Source organism: Meriones unguiculatus, chromosome 18 (assembly GCF_030254825.1).
Source record: "Meriones unguiculatus strain TT.TT164.6M chromosome 18, Bangor_MerUng_6.1, whole genome shotgun sequence".
Classification (NCBI taxonomy): domain Eukaryota; kingdom Metazoa; phylum Chordata; class Mammalia; order Rodentia; family Muridae; genus Meriones; species Meriones unguiculatus.
The window spans coordinates 73,787,338-73,800,549 of record NC_083365.1 but is presented as its reverse complement, the minus strand read 5'-3'; the positions used below and the strand labels follow the sequence as shown (position 1 = coordinate 73,800,549).

The following is a 13,212-nucleotide window of genomic DNA, read 5'->3' as shown; positions in this document are numbered from 1 at the left end:
TCACAGTTTCTTCCCATGAAATCCCAGATGTCAATCATCCAGGGGAGTCTAAAAACACTGATATGGACTTCTCCCCTGACACTCCCTATCAGTTGTCTTTAACTGTCAATGCAACACACCACAGAGTCACAGAGAGGAGCTCCCGATGGAGGAATTGCCTGCATCGGATTGGCCTGCAGCATGTCTTTGGGGGAGTGTCTTAATTATTAACTGACGCAGGAGGGCCCAGCCACTGTAGGAGAACCACTGCTAGGCAGGTGGTCCTAGGATGTATAAGAAGTTAGCTAAGGGCTGGAGAGAGGGCTCAGTGGTTAAGAATGCTCCCTGTCTTTCAGAGGACCCAGCTTAGGTTACGCCCACCCCCAGGGCAGCTCACGACCATCTGAAGCTCCAGTTCTCACAGTCTCCTTTGGCCTCTACGGACACTAGGTATACAAGTGGTACACAGACACACTTGCAGGGAAAATACCGGTACAGAGAAAATAAAATAAAATAAATAAAATAAGATACTATAGGAGAAGACTTGCTAAGCATGAGCCATCAAGGTAGCGTTCCTAGACTGCTCCTGCCTCCAGGTTCCTATCTGATTCGTTTCCATGATGGATTATGACCTGGAAGTGTAAGTCAAATAACTCTTTTCTTCCTTTATGTTGCTTTTGGATAGAGTGTTTTCTTACACCAATAAAAGGAAATTAGAACATATCCAAGACACACACACACACACACACACACAGATTCAAGAGTGCAATGCCTGGTCATATTTGAATTTCAGATGAATGATGGGTATGTTTTCCGTGCAATACCATTCCAAATATTGCACAGGGCACAGCTATATTAAGATGTTTCATTGTTTCGGACTAGGGTTCACTCTTAGTGGTGCTGTCCTCAGAGGTCGGAAGTAGGCATTGAAGCTGGAGTTACAGGTGGTTGTGAGCCACCGCATGGGTCCTGGGACCCAAACCCAGACTTCCGGAAGAATAACAAGCAAGCGCTCATAACCACTAACACCTCTCCAGCCCCTGCACTTTTCTTGAGTTCTTTGATTGGTTGTAATGTTCACCAAGGTGAGAAAGATGGGCCAGGACCTTCAAAGGTGTTCTTTTTGGTGGAGGCTGGCAGAGGAAGAGCTGGAGTAGGAAAGAGAAGGATGGAGAATTTTAAAGCTAGACAGCCCGTCCAAACTCCAGTAAAGCCGTTCCATTTTGTTTTCCTATGTTCTGTATGTCAATTATGTACTTGTTTTGGTTTACATTTCTCTGCGTGCATGTGAGCAGGGGGAGCATGTAGAGGCCAGAGGTCAACTCCATGGTTGACCCCAGGAACCACAGACCGTGCTGCAAATTCCTAGTGTCCCTTAGTGTCACTGGAGAGCCCTGCTCCATTAGCTCAATGACAGAGTGTGCTACACATTCAAATCCATCATCCAAGCAGTGGCTGTTTGTGAGTCCATAAATGGAGCTTGGACATGTGAGGTTCATTCTGTTTTAGGGAGAACCCAGGAGTGCATAGGAGAGGGGAGACACACAGCTTGTGGACCAGGCACGAGAACCCTCTAGACTCCACAGGAGGAGGATGAGGAAAAATCACAGACGTTGCCATGGCGGGGAGACAGGGAGTTGACTCCAAGGCTGTCTCCTGGCAACCTTTTGAGAAGGCGCTGCACTTGACCTTGAATTACAGGCAAGGCAGCAACCACTTGGTGATCCTCCGCCAGAGAACTTTAATCACGCTTACCTGGGTGCCCCAAGAAAGCCCAGAGTTATTAACAGAAATTAAACACACGTTCAGGCGGCCCACAGTGAGCCGCTTGTGTAGCCTGGCCAGTTTGAAAGCTTTAAAAGTCCTGCTTGTGAAAGCACTTTCCACTTTCATGTTTTTTAAATTATTGTAATCAACACTTACTTGTTTAGTTGTCTGTCTGTGTATGTGGGCACTTGTGGGTGATGGCACAGGTGCAGGTCAGAGAACAATCTGAGGGAGTAGATTCTCTCCCTTCATCATGTGGGTCTTGGGGCCTCAGGTCATCAGGCTTGCTGGTGGACTTCTTTACCCACTAAACCACCTCAGTGGTCCTAGCATGCCCTAGGCCGAGAAGGAGCTTGCTAGTGCTTGTCTGCAAATGCCTCTCTCCCAGAGGGTAGAGCGCAGGGCTGACGAACCTAAGTACTTTCTGGAATGGAGCTGAAGAAAACTCCACCACTGCCCGTGCCTTGACTTTATGACTCATGCGTGCAGATACACAGCACAGGGGAGGGGAACCTTGGTTATACATTGGCATCACGGGGAGTTGAAAACTATCCCCACTCTCCCCAGAGAGCCAGCATGTTTCAGCCCTCCAGGATTTCTCTGGAATTTCAGCTGAGGCTGAAAATAACTAGCTTGAAGGATCTCTGAGGACTACTATGAACAGGAACTTCTCCCTCCTGTTCCTGCCTCTTTGGTAGGCCAATTAGCTGTTTATTGACAGGTGAGGAATCCATGCAGTACACAAGAGATTATGGCTACAAGACAGGGCCTCTCCTTGAACTTGGAGTTCAACTATTGAGCCAGGCTGGCTGACCAGTGAGTCCCTGAGACCTTCCTCTTTCTGTTTCCTCAGCGTTGGAGCTACATGTATGTGCCATCATGCCTGGCTTTTTTTCACATGTGTTTTGGGGGATACTCAGGTCCTCAAGCCAGGGTGTGGTGGCACACACCTGTAATCCCAGCACTTGGGAGGCAGAGACAGGCGGATCTGTGTGAGTACAAGGCCAGCCTGGTCTACAGAATGAGTTCCAGGACAGTCAGGGCTACACACAGAGAAACAAAACAAAAAACAAAAACAAACAAAAAGAACTCAGGTCCTCATGCTCATGTGACAAGCGCCTTCCTGACTAAGCAGTCTCCCAGCCCTTTGTCCTTGAATGTACATTTTTGCCAGCCAATCAACCCGTAACTTTGTTTGGTGTGTGCTCATATTTTAAAACACCATAAATACACATTTTTATCATACACCAACTCAAGGCTATTAGTATCACATCGACACTGGAGTGAAAGCCATCGGGGTAATATTCATTTAAGCCTTCTCTAATTATGAACACCATGTAGCCCTTAGACACTGTTGGGCCATTGTGAACAGCAAAACTATCGTCAAAAGGTGGAGAGATGGCATAGCGGTCAAGAGCACGCACGGCTCTTGAGGATGACCTGAGTCTGGTTCCCAACACCCACACCGGACAGCTCCCAACCACCTGCATCTCAGCCGCACTCATATGCTCTGTCTCTCTCTCTCTCTTTCACACACACACACACAATTTGAAATAATAAAAAAATCTGCAGCTTTAAAAAGGAGCATGTCAGGCTGGAGAGATGGCTTGGCGCTTAAGAGCACTAGCTGCTCATCCAGAGGACCAGGGTTCAATTCTGAGGATCCACATGGCAGATCACAGCTGTCTGTAACTCTCATTCTACAGGGTCTGACACCCTCGTAAAGATATACATGCAAGCAAACACCAATGCCTGTGAAATTAAAATATAAGATACATAAAAAAATAATAAAAACTTTAGCAGGTGGCTCAAAAACCTCCTCTAGGGGATCCAGTGGGTCTGTGGATACCTGCCCTCAAGGGCACGTTCCTACACACACACACACACACACACACACACGGACACACACACTCACACACTCACAGGCTTGCAATTAAAAAGAAAATAAATCTTAAAAGTACATTTTTGTAAAAAAAGCACAAAAGAATGGAGAAATGTGGCACTAAATAAACTATAGAAAATGTTCCCAGGGTGTTGATTTGCTTGGCCTCAGCCGGAAATGTGTGTGTTTTAACGACTCGCATTTTCTATTGCTCTGTGCATTATCTGGGAATGGCTCAGCCCAGTTTAGTATTGATTTGAGGGGTTGCAAATACATTTGAGCAAGTAGGCAAATTCACAAATGTAGGATCTGTAAACAGTGGCTATTGACTATTTAGTTTGATCTGTGTGGTGATATGGGCAGTGGGGGCAGAGGGAAATTGACAGGAAATTGAATTATGGGCTGGAGAGACGACTCAGCAATAAAGGGTGTGGGTTGCTCTTACAGAAGACCTGAGTTTGATGCCTAGAACCTGTGCCAGGCGGCTGACAATTGCTGGCAACTCTAGCTCAGGGATCTCACACCCCTTCTGGCCCCCAAAGGCTCCTGCACATACACACACCCATCTGGACATAGTTTTTAAAAACCTAGAAAAAAACGGAATGAATGATCAGGATGGTAAGGACGCCTTTCCTTGATGTGTCCCTCTGTGTGTGTGTGTTGGGGGGTGTATATAAGAGTGTCAACCTATTATTCTCAGGATGCTATTCACCTTGTTTGTTTTTGTTGTTTGTTTGATTGTTTTTTTGAGACAGGCTTTCTCTGTGTCGCCCTCATTGTCCTGGAACTCCTCTGTAGAACAGGCTGGCCTCGCACTCACAGAGCTCCACCTGCCTCTGCCTCTTGAGTGCTGGAGTTGAAGGCTGCACCGCCATTACCACCCAGCTGCCTTGTTTTTTGAGGCAGGGTCTCTCACTGGTCTGGAGCTCACTTCGTAGGCTACGTTGTGGCTATTGAGACCAGGGTCTGCCCGCATGTCTCCTCAGAGCTGGAACTTCACGTGTGCACCACCACGCTAGCTTTTTAAAGCCTGGGCCCTGGGATTTGAACTCAGGTTCTCATACTCGGCAAGTCAAGCACTTTATCTCCAGGTCATCTTTCCACCCTATGGAGATGCACTCGTAAGCTGGTCACCCCCCCCCCCTTCTCCTGTTTACTGCTGTGTCATGTGTTCATCTCCCCTCTTCTGATTATGGACACATGAGTCTGGACTCCCGGGGGATGGGCCAGAGGGAAAGGGCCTCTTGTCAGAGTCAAGTAAAGAAACCACCCATTGTATTACATTGGTGAATTCTGGAAATGAGTATCTGGGGCGGATTGAGAAGGAAAGAAACCAGCTCACACCTCTGAGTGTGGACCCATCGTGCCACAGTGCGGGGAGGCCACCTAATGGTGTTTGTTCTCTCCCTCCACCCTGTGTACCTCAGGAAATCAAACTCCGGCTGGCCGGTCTTGGGTCATTAGGCGGGGCAGCAGGTGCCTTTACAAGCTGAGCGATCCTGCTGGCACCAGTTCTTTGTTTTTAAGGTCGGCCCCTGAAGTGCTGGGTTCTAGACTGGCATTTTTGTGCATGCGTGTCATTAACTTTGCTCTCACCCCACCTCTCCTCACTGCCTGTCTCTAATAGCTTCTGTTCTTCCCCTAGTTAGACTCTCCCTTCTCAGAAAGGGAGACCACTGTAGTGCCACAGAGCCTTTGGGAGAGAGAGCATTTAAGCCGAGCTGGGAGGAGAGATAAGGGAATTATACAGGAAAACAGATTAATTCAGGAAGGAAATTATTATTATTATTATTGTGTAGCTGTTGTTGTTTAGGATTTTGTGGAGATCCTGGGCCCTGCCTCCAGGGCAATTGCCATGGGACTAATGAGATGGAGCCTGTTCAGACCCTGGAAATCTCAAACTTGAGGTTTAAAATCTCATCCTGAGAACAAATCCCATCCTGTGGGAAAAAGCTCTCCCCTGTTTCTGTGCCCGCCTCAGGAGCATGTGACACAACCCCCGAGTCGGGCACAAGTCACCTGTCATCTTTCAGCATGCAAATAGAGCATTGGCAGCGTCCTAGGTCCCCGCCAATGAGACACGTTCATCCTCAAAACCTCGGTGCCTCGTTTCACGTGAAATAAAGCGGCAAGCACCGCCTACTGCACCGAAGGACTCAGACTGTTTACTCAGAGTTGTAGCACTGGAGAAAGAAGGGCATCCCTTCTCCCTGAAGAGTTTACCGCTGGACCTCGGAGCCCCACTTCCGGCCAGGCAGTCGCTGCAGAGCGCCGTGGCCACCGCTGGAGTTCATCTGGCCACCACGAGGCTCTGCTGTCCACCTCCGACCCCCGTGCGTCAAAGGAGTGTCCATCTCCCGGAGCCAGCTGCCTGCGGTTCCTGAAGTAGCCACCCAATTCAGGTCCAGCCTCTGTCACTGCCTGACTCAGTCTGGGGGCCCTTGTTGCTACCTGACTGTTTCCGGAACCCCGAGTTCCCCCGCTACCTCTTGGCCTGGTGCGAGCAGCCCAGCTGAAAGAGCAGTAACATTTATCGAGGAGAAACTCCTTTTCCAGCCCCGCGAGCTGGGCTTGTGACACCCACCTGTTCAGGGCGCACTCAGGACCCTGCGCTTCATCCTTTCCCACCTTCTGCTGGGGAAGGTGCGCTTCTGGCCCAGCATCCACCAGGCCTCCCAGAAGGAGCAAACCACAGATTTTCTTTTTTGTTTTTTAAGACAGGGTTTCTCTGTGTAGCCTTAGCTGTCCTGGACTTGCTTCGTAGACCAGGCTGGCCGTGAATGCGCCTGCCTCTGCGTCTCTGAATGCTGGGACTAAAGGTGTGTGCCACCACACCTGGCTAGTTATTAATTTTTTTTTTTTTTAAGACAAGGTTTCATTTTGTACTCTGGCTGATCTCAAACTTGATATATATGTCAGGCTGGCCCAACCGTCTAGACCCATCTGCCTCTGCCCGTGAGTGCTGGGATTAAAGATGTGTGCCACCACACTCACAGGAAATTATCTTAACAAGAAAGAATTTAAAGGGAAGGAGACAGAAAATATTTCTATATCTTCTTACCCAAAAGAAGAGAGGGTTTATTTTTGCGTATGTTTTGTTTAGAGACGAGGCCTCACTGTGCCACGTAAACAGGCCTGGGACTTACTAGGGAGTCCAGTCCGGCCTGGAACCCACGGTGGTCTGACTGCTTCAGGCTCCTGGGTGCTGTGATAATGTTTGTATGTAATGTAAATTTCCCAGCAGAAGTCTGACACTTTATTCTAAGAAAACGAGGGAAAACACTGACTGGTGGCAATGACAGGGAGAGGATGGGGCAGGCGCGGCTCATGGCAAGGACAGGGAGAGGATGGGGCAGGCGCGGCTCATGGCAAGGACAGGGAGAGGATGGGGCAGGCGCGGCTCGTACTGTAGAGTGCTTGCCTAGCAGGCCTGCAGCCCTGGGCCCCATCCCAGCACCACACAAGCCAGTTGTCACATCCCCGTCCTTCCACACAGTGGTGAATTCCTGCAACCTCGCCCTTGGGAGGTGAGACAGAGACAGAGAATCAGAACCCAAAGTCTTCCTTGGCTACACAGCAAATTGGAGAGCAGTCTGAGACTAGGTTCATGAAACCTTGGGAGGGTAGGAGAGAGACAGAGACAGAGATACAGAGAAAGGACACACACACACACACACACACACACACACACGCAGACACAGACAGGCAGACAGAGGAGACAGACAGAGAAACACACAGAGTCAGAGAGACAGAGAGAAACAGAGGTAGAGATAGAAAGAAGCACACAGAGAAAGAGGAGACAGATACAGATACACAGAGAGGAGACAGAGACACAGAGAGAAAGACAGACATATACACAGAGACAGAGTCAAAAACAGAGACAGACAGAGGAGACAGAGAGATACACAGTGAGATGGAGACACACACAAACAGAGAGAGAGAGAGAGAGAGCAGCTGCAGCTCTTCCCATAGGGTTTCTGTATCTTGCCTACCGTTTTGTGATGCTGTGTTTTCTAGCAACAGACACTTGGATCCCTCTCTGTTTAACCTTTGTGTAAGCCTCCTCCAGGGCAGGTGTTAGTGACAGATGCCGCCCCCTAGTGGAATTCTTTAAGCCTTACATGCTGGCGACAGCCCTCTAGTCACAGTGCAGTTTTCAAGCTACTCTGTCACACATGCAGGAGAGATGAAACCTGCATGTAGAGTTTCAAGCTCTTCCATCAAGCTGGTCATGACACAGAACAGTGTCTCCACCAGAGATGCCTATTTCCAGCCCCAGAATCCATGAATCCATGAATACTCTACAGGACCAGAAGTAATGTGCTGATATCTTCAAAGGTATCAGAGAGGAACATCACCTGAGATTCTCCAGGTACGCCCCGTGAGAGCACAAAAGTCCTGGTCTACAAAGAGGAGGGCCAGAGTCAGAGGAAGGATGAGGACACAGGACAGAGAAGGACACAAGGAACAGGAAGGGGGCTTTGATGCCACCATGGGCCAAGCCCCGATGGCAGCTTCTCCTGGGTGGAAAAGACAAAGTAGATTCTTCCCGGAGGCTCACAGTGGGAACCTATAGCTGCCTGGACTTTGATGTAGATCAGTGAGACCCATTAGCCCAGAACATTAAGCTGACATGTGTGTGTTCTTTACATGTACGTATGCATGCTTATATATGTGTGTGTATATATGTATATGTGTTATGTATATATATGTATGTATGTATATATGTAAGTATGTATCCTCCAGGTTCAGCGAGAGAATGCCAGAGCCAAACAGAACAAGGTGTGGAGTGACGGAGGAGGCCACTGAGTGCTCACCCCTGGGCTCACTGCACATGCATCACGGCGGGGCCACCCAGTTTGAGAAACAGCCTCTGCAGATCACGAGAGAGGCAGAGGTGCATCAGCACAGACGGGCACTCACGAGAGTGAGGGGCCTTCCGAAGACTCTCACCCCCATGCTTTGCACGACGTCAGGGATCAGCAGTCCGCTGACGTGATCACAGCATGTGAAAAGCAACATGTGTGCCGCACAGCTGAGCACGCTTTGATGATCGGGGTCAGCTCTGCCATTAGTTCCTCCCGATGTCGCGACCTCCAGACCTTCTCACAGGTGCACACCTTGGGATCTCTGTGCGTTTAGTAATGGAAGACGAGGTGGGGATCACAGCTCCCTAAAACTCTAAATTCCGTGAGTTCCTGTGTCTGTTGTGTCTTCGGTGTCAGCAACACTCCAGGGTACGTGTGAACGCTGGCTTTAAAAAAGGCCTTAGATTCCTGGGGGTGACATCTGTGGAAAAGAAAAGAACAATTGCTAAAAACGGGAAGGAACAGAGAAGGAAGAGGCCATTTCCAGTTCTCCATAGATGTACGAGCGGTTTCCTGGGTTCAGATAGAAGAGAAATTCCTTCCTAGTGTGCTCAGTGCAGCCGTGTGGTGGCACACTTTGAGAGCGCCTCACTTGTCGAGCACCGTGGAACACTGAGCTCTACGTCTTCTGGAAAAGTTAATGAAAAATTGTATTTCTCATTTAAATTTCTCACATAGGCTAGGTAGGTTATATGAACAGGCCACCAAGATGGCCAGCAGATAAGGGTGATTGCTGCTAAGACTTAGGACCTGAGTTCAGTCCCTGGAACCTATGTAGGTGGAAGGAAAACACTGATCTCTGAGAGCAGTCCTAACACACACACACACACACACACACACACACCCCCGCAGGGGCACGCACACGCACTCATCACACACACACTGTTTAACGCACCTTTTCCTTGCACACACTTGTCTCCTTATCTCCTTTCCGGTTATGAACTAGCACTGCGCCCAGGCCCACACTCGCGCCGCTCGCTCAGAGGTAAACGGCACCACTAGAACGGGCTCTGAGTACGACCTCTGGAGTGTGAGTGTGAGCCAGGTCTTCAAGGAGGTGGATTTCTGAGCATCCAGGGCACCACGCTCTGTTGAGGGCTGGCTTTGATCCCTCTAGTCACACAGGCATTTGGTACCTGTGGAAATAAACGTGAGATTTGTGTGAGCTGACATTCCTGTAGAAAGGCCACACCCGTCCTCTGAGGCCGACTGGCTGATTAGAATTTTTGTGATTATGGAGAGTTGGGATGTTGTAGGTCCAGAGCCAAATTATGCCGGGCAATTTTCATGCCCCTCGGCAGCCAGTCCTTCCCTCCCTTCGTTTCTGCGTCAGCACCTACCCTGTGACTATTTAATCAAATCCCACTGGAATGTTCGGGCAGGCAGGCCCCTGCTTCCTCTAATACAAACACTATGACGCCATCAGATACTGCCTGAGGCCCATAGCGGAGGTCCTTTGCTTTGCCATGACCCAATGTTTCCACCAGTGTATTTGAAAAACGTCTTTATTTAGGATTTTGTTCTGTTCGTATGGGAACTCCACGAGGCCATTTTCCTGATGGAGCATGGTGTTCGGGGCGTCCTACTTGTGTTCCCAGACCACGGCCACTTATACTCAGCTTCAGAACAAACCTCTGCTTACTCCTGAGCTGGGACTGCATCCTCAGGCTGCCAGTTTGACTTTTTATTTTCTTTAGTTCTGACCTGGGGTCTGTATGTAATGGGAGCCATTTTCATTCATCACTGTTCTCCTGTGTGTTCCCTAAGGATGAGCTTCCTGATGCCTGGCTCCCCCACGTCCACAGAGGGCTCTGCGCGGTGACCCAGTCTAGCATGCCTCCCTGCAGGACTCTGACACTCCCTGGGAGACATGCATGCTCCATTCCTTTCTGACGGAAGCCATGCCTGGCCCCGGCAGGGTCAATACAAGGGTCCTTCCGGCCTCCCCTTCCTGTTCCTAGACCAACACAGGCTCGCTCAGCCCTGCATTTCTGTGAGCCTGGCTTCGTGACGAGTCATTTACCCCCAGGGAGAGCTACTCACATATTCCCCAAATTAAACTTCTCACCACAGGTGATTTTCATCTTGATTTTTTTTTAGGTGCTCCGATGGTGACTTCTTGTCTTTGCACTCGCATCACTTTCTATTTCAGTGCTGTCTGTGAATGTCAGTTGTGACGTGGTGTCCTTTTCGGGAAAGCTGCTGAAGATGCCAAAAAGAGAAATGTGTTGCAGATGACCTTCTGAGGCCCCCTAGGAGAGCACGAACAGAGGCCACACCCTCGCCTCCTGGGCAGGCCCTCCTCACAATGGGGAGGACACAAGCTCTGTGGTCACTATGTCTGTCACACAACATGGACTCTGCAGACACATTGAATGTGCTCCCCAAATGACAGAGTGTCTGTATTAGTTATTTTCATTTTGATATGACAAAATTTCTCATGAAGACAACTCAAGGAAGAAAGGCTTGTCTCACAGTTTGTGGGGGACACAGTCTTTCATGGTGGGGAGTCATGGCTGCAGGAGCACGAGGCAGCTGCTCATGTGGCATCCCAGAAGCAGAGAGAGATGAGCATTGGTGATCAGCTCGCTCTCTCCTTATTGCCTAGTCTGGTCCCTGGCCTATGAGATGGTGCTGCCCACAGAGAGGGCTGATCTTCCCACTTCAGTTATTCTAGAAACTCCCAAACAGACAGTAGAGATCTGCTTTCATGGGGATTCTAATCTCATTAACTTGACAACTAAGTTAACCATTGCTGCTTAGTGCCCCATCCTGCAGCTGTGGAAACGGGAGAGCCTGCCTGGCCTAGACGGGATGGGAAGTGCCCAGTGCTGTCAGGATGTTTGTTTTTTACTAGGGTATCCTTCATGCTCTCAGAGTCAGGCTAGATGGCCACGGGGCACTGGGATAAGAGGGCACTGACCTCTGCCGGGACCATGCCAAGTGCCACTGTGTCCTGTGGCTGGGAGATTGGTGTTGTGTGGCGGGGAAGGGGACACTCTGTCCCTTTGTCTTTAGGTGCTGGAATCAGCCCCTCACTCTCGCTTTGGGCTTGGCATTTACAAAGAGTTTTGGCTGAAAGCATCCACGCTGTAAGTTCTCAGCCTTGAACCTGGTCAGAAATAGAGAGATTGACAGTCCCCTTCTCTATGCACTGAAAAGACACAATGGATTCCCAGAGATCCCCCCCCATTCTTCATCTCTTTCACTGGGAAACCTGCAGACTAGCATTCCCTCACAGCTTGGAGGAGGAGGCAGGTCCCAGCTAATGCGGCAACAGAGCCCTTTTACCCACTGTTAGGCAAATGAAACCTGCAGTGAGGCTGTGAGTCCTCAGGCAGCCACACTGGTCCAAAGACTCAGTATCCGATGCATGTATGTGCACATGCATATGTAAATGCATCCGTGTGTATGCGAAAGTGCATGTGTATGATTAAATGCATGTGCGCACGTATGCATGAGGATTAAACTCAAGGCCCCTCACAGGATCAACGAGTACTCTACCAACTACATCCCATTAACTGTTTATGCAGCAGGTGCGGAGTGTAGCCAGCTCAGCTCCCCGTCTGCTCCTAATCAGGCAGAGTCCAGTGGGCACCAGCCAGGCACTGACTGTCCTTATGTGAAGTCTCTGGGAAGAAGGATGCTGCATTTAAAAGGGAGTGGAGAATGATCTGCACCCCTTTCCTCCATTCCCCGGCCAGCGTCCCAGGGCCTACCATCTCCTTCTCATATCCTGTCTAAACTGGGAAAGCTAAATCAGCTACATTTTCCAGGCACTGGAAAAAGACTAAAGGAAAATGTGTTAAAGAGTTAAATGTGATTATTTGTGATGAATGGGCGTATAGATTATTTTATCTATTTAGTTTTCTTTACTTGAGATAGGCTCTCACTATGTAGCCCTGGCTCCCATTGAAGTCATGACAATCCTCCTGCCTTAACTTCCCAGTGCCAGGGGTCATAGGCAGGAGATACCATATCTAACCATATTTGATATTGATTCTTCCAAACTCCCTTCCTGTACAAGTCTGTGTTCTCACCCACTTACTAAAACTCGATCATTAAAGTTTTTAATCTCCTCTTCCTCCTCTTTTTCTTTTCCCCCTCTTCTTCCCCTTTCTGTTCTTTTTTTCCCACCTATGCCTTCCTCCTTCTTGTCTTCTTGCACAGTATAGAGCGATCTGATCTTGAACTCTTGATCTCTGAGATTCAGTTTTCTAAGTGCTAGGATTATAGATATGTGGCCCACAGTGCCACAGCCTTGTCTTCTTGAAATTGACTTGACCATGAGGTACTCCACAACATAACCTCTGCAAACTGTAGCACAGAGAGCATCTTGGAAGAGGGGCAAAAAGACTGTAAGAGATAGAGGACCAAGACATCTGTTTCTATCTATGGCAGAAAAGCTGCATGCATGAAACACCAACAAGATGGCTGCCTAAACAAGATGGCTGCCTGAACAAGATGGCTGCCTAAACAAGATGGCTGCCTAAACAAGATCTGAACAATGACAGCACCACTTGGCATTCTAATGTGGATGTGGGAAATCTCTCAGGGCCTTGCCGCTAAATGAAGAACTACAGGTAATGAATGACTAGGTAACATTAGTCTTCCCGATGGATGAGTCTCCTAATTGCTTATCCAATCCCAAGTGCTTAGCCCTGAAAACACACACATACAAGCAACACTGAATAGATTCAGCAAGCTGTATTTCAG

At 49.0% G+C, this 13,212-nt stretch overlaps 1 long non-coding RNA gene across 1 annotated transcript; it reads right to left on the bottom strand.

Moving 5' to 3' along the window:
* Positions 1–7,053: 7,053 nt before the first annotated feature.
* Positions 7,054–10,681, bottom strand: LOC132649041 (uncharacterized). The gene is made up of 3 exons (XR_009587459.1): positions 10,565–10,681; positions 9,392–9,632; positions 7,054–8,917 (listed from the first exon to the last, which is right to left on the bottom strand). It is a non-coding gene; the product is annotated as an uncharacterized LOC132649041 (long non-coding RNA).
* Positions 10,682–13,212: the final 2,531 nt, after the last annotated feature.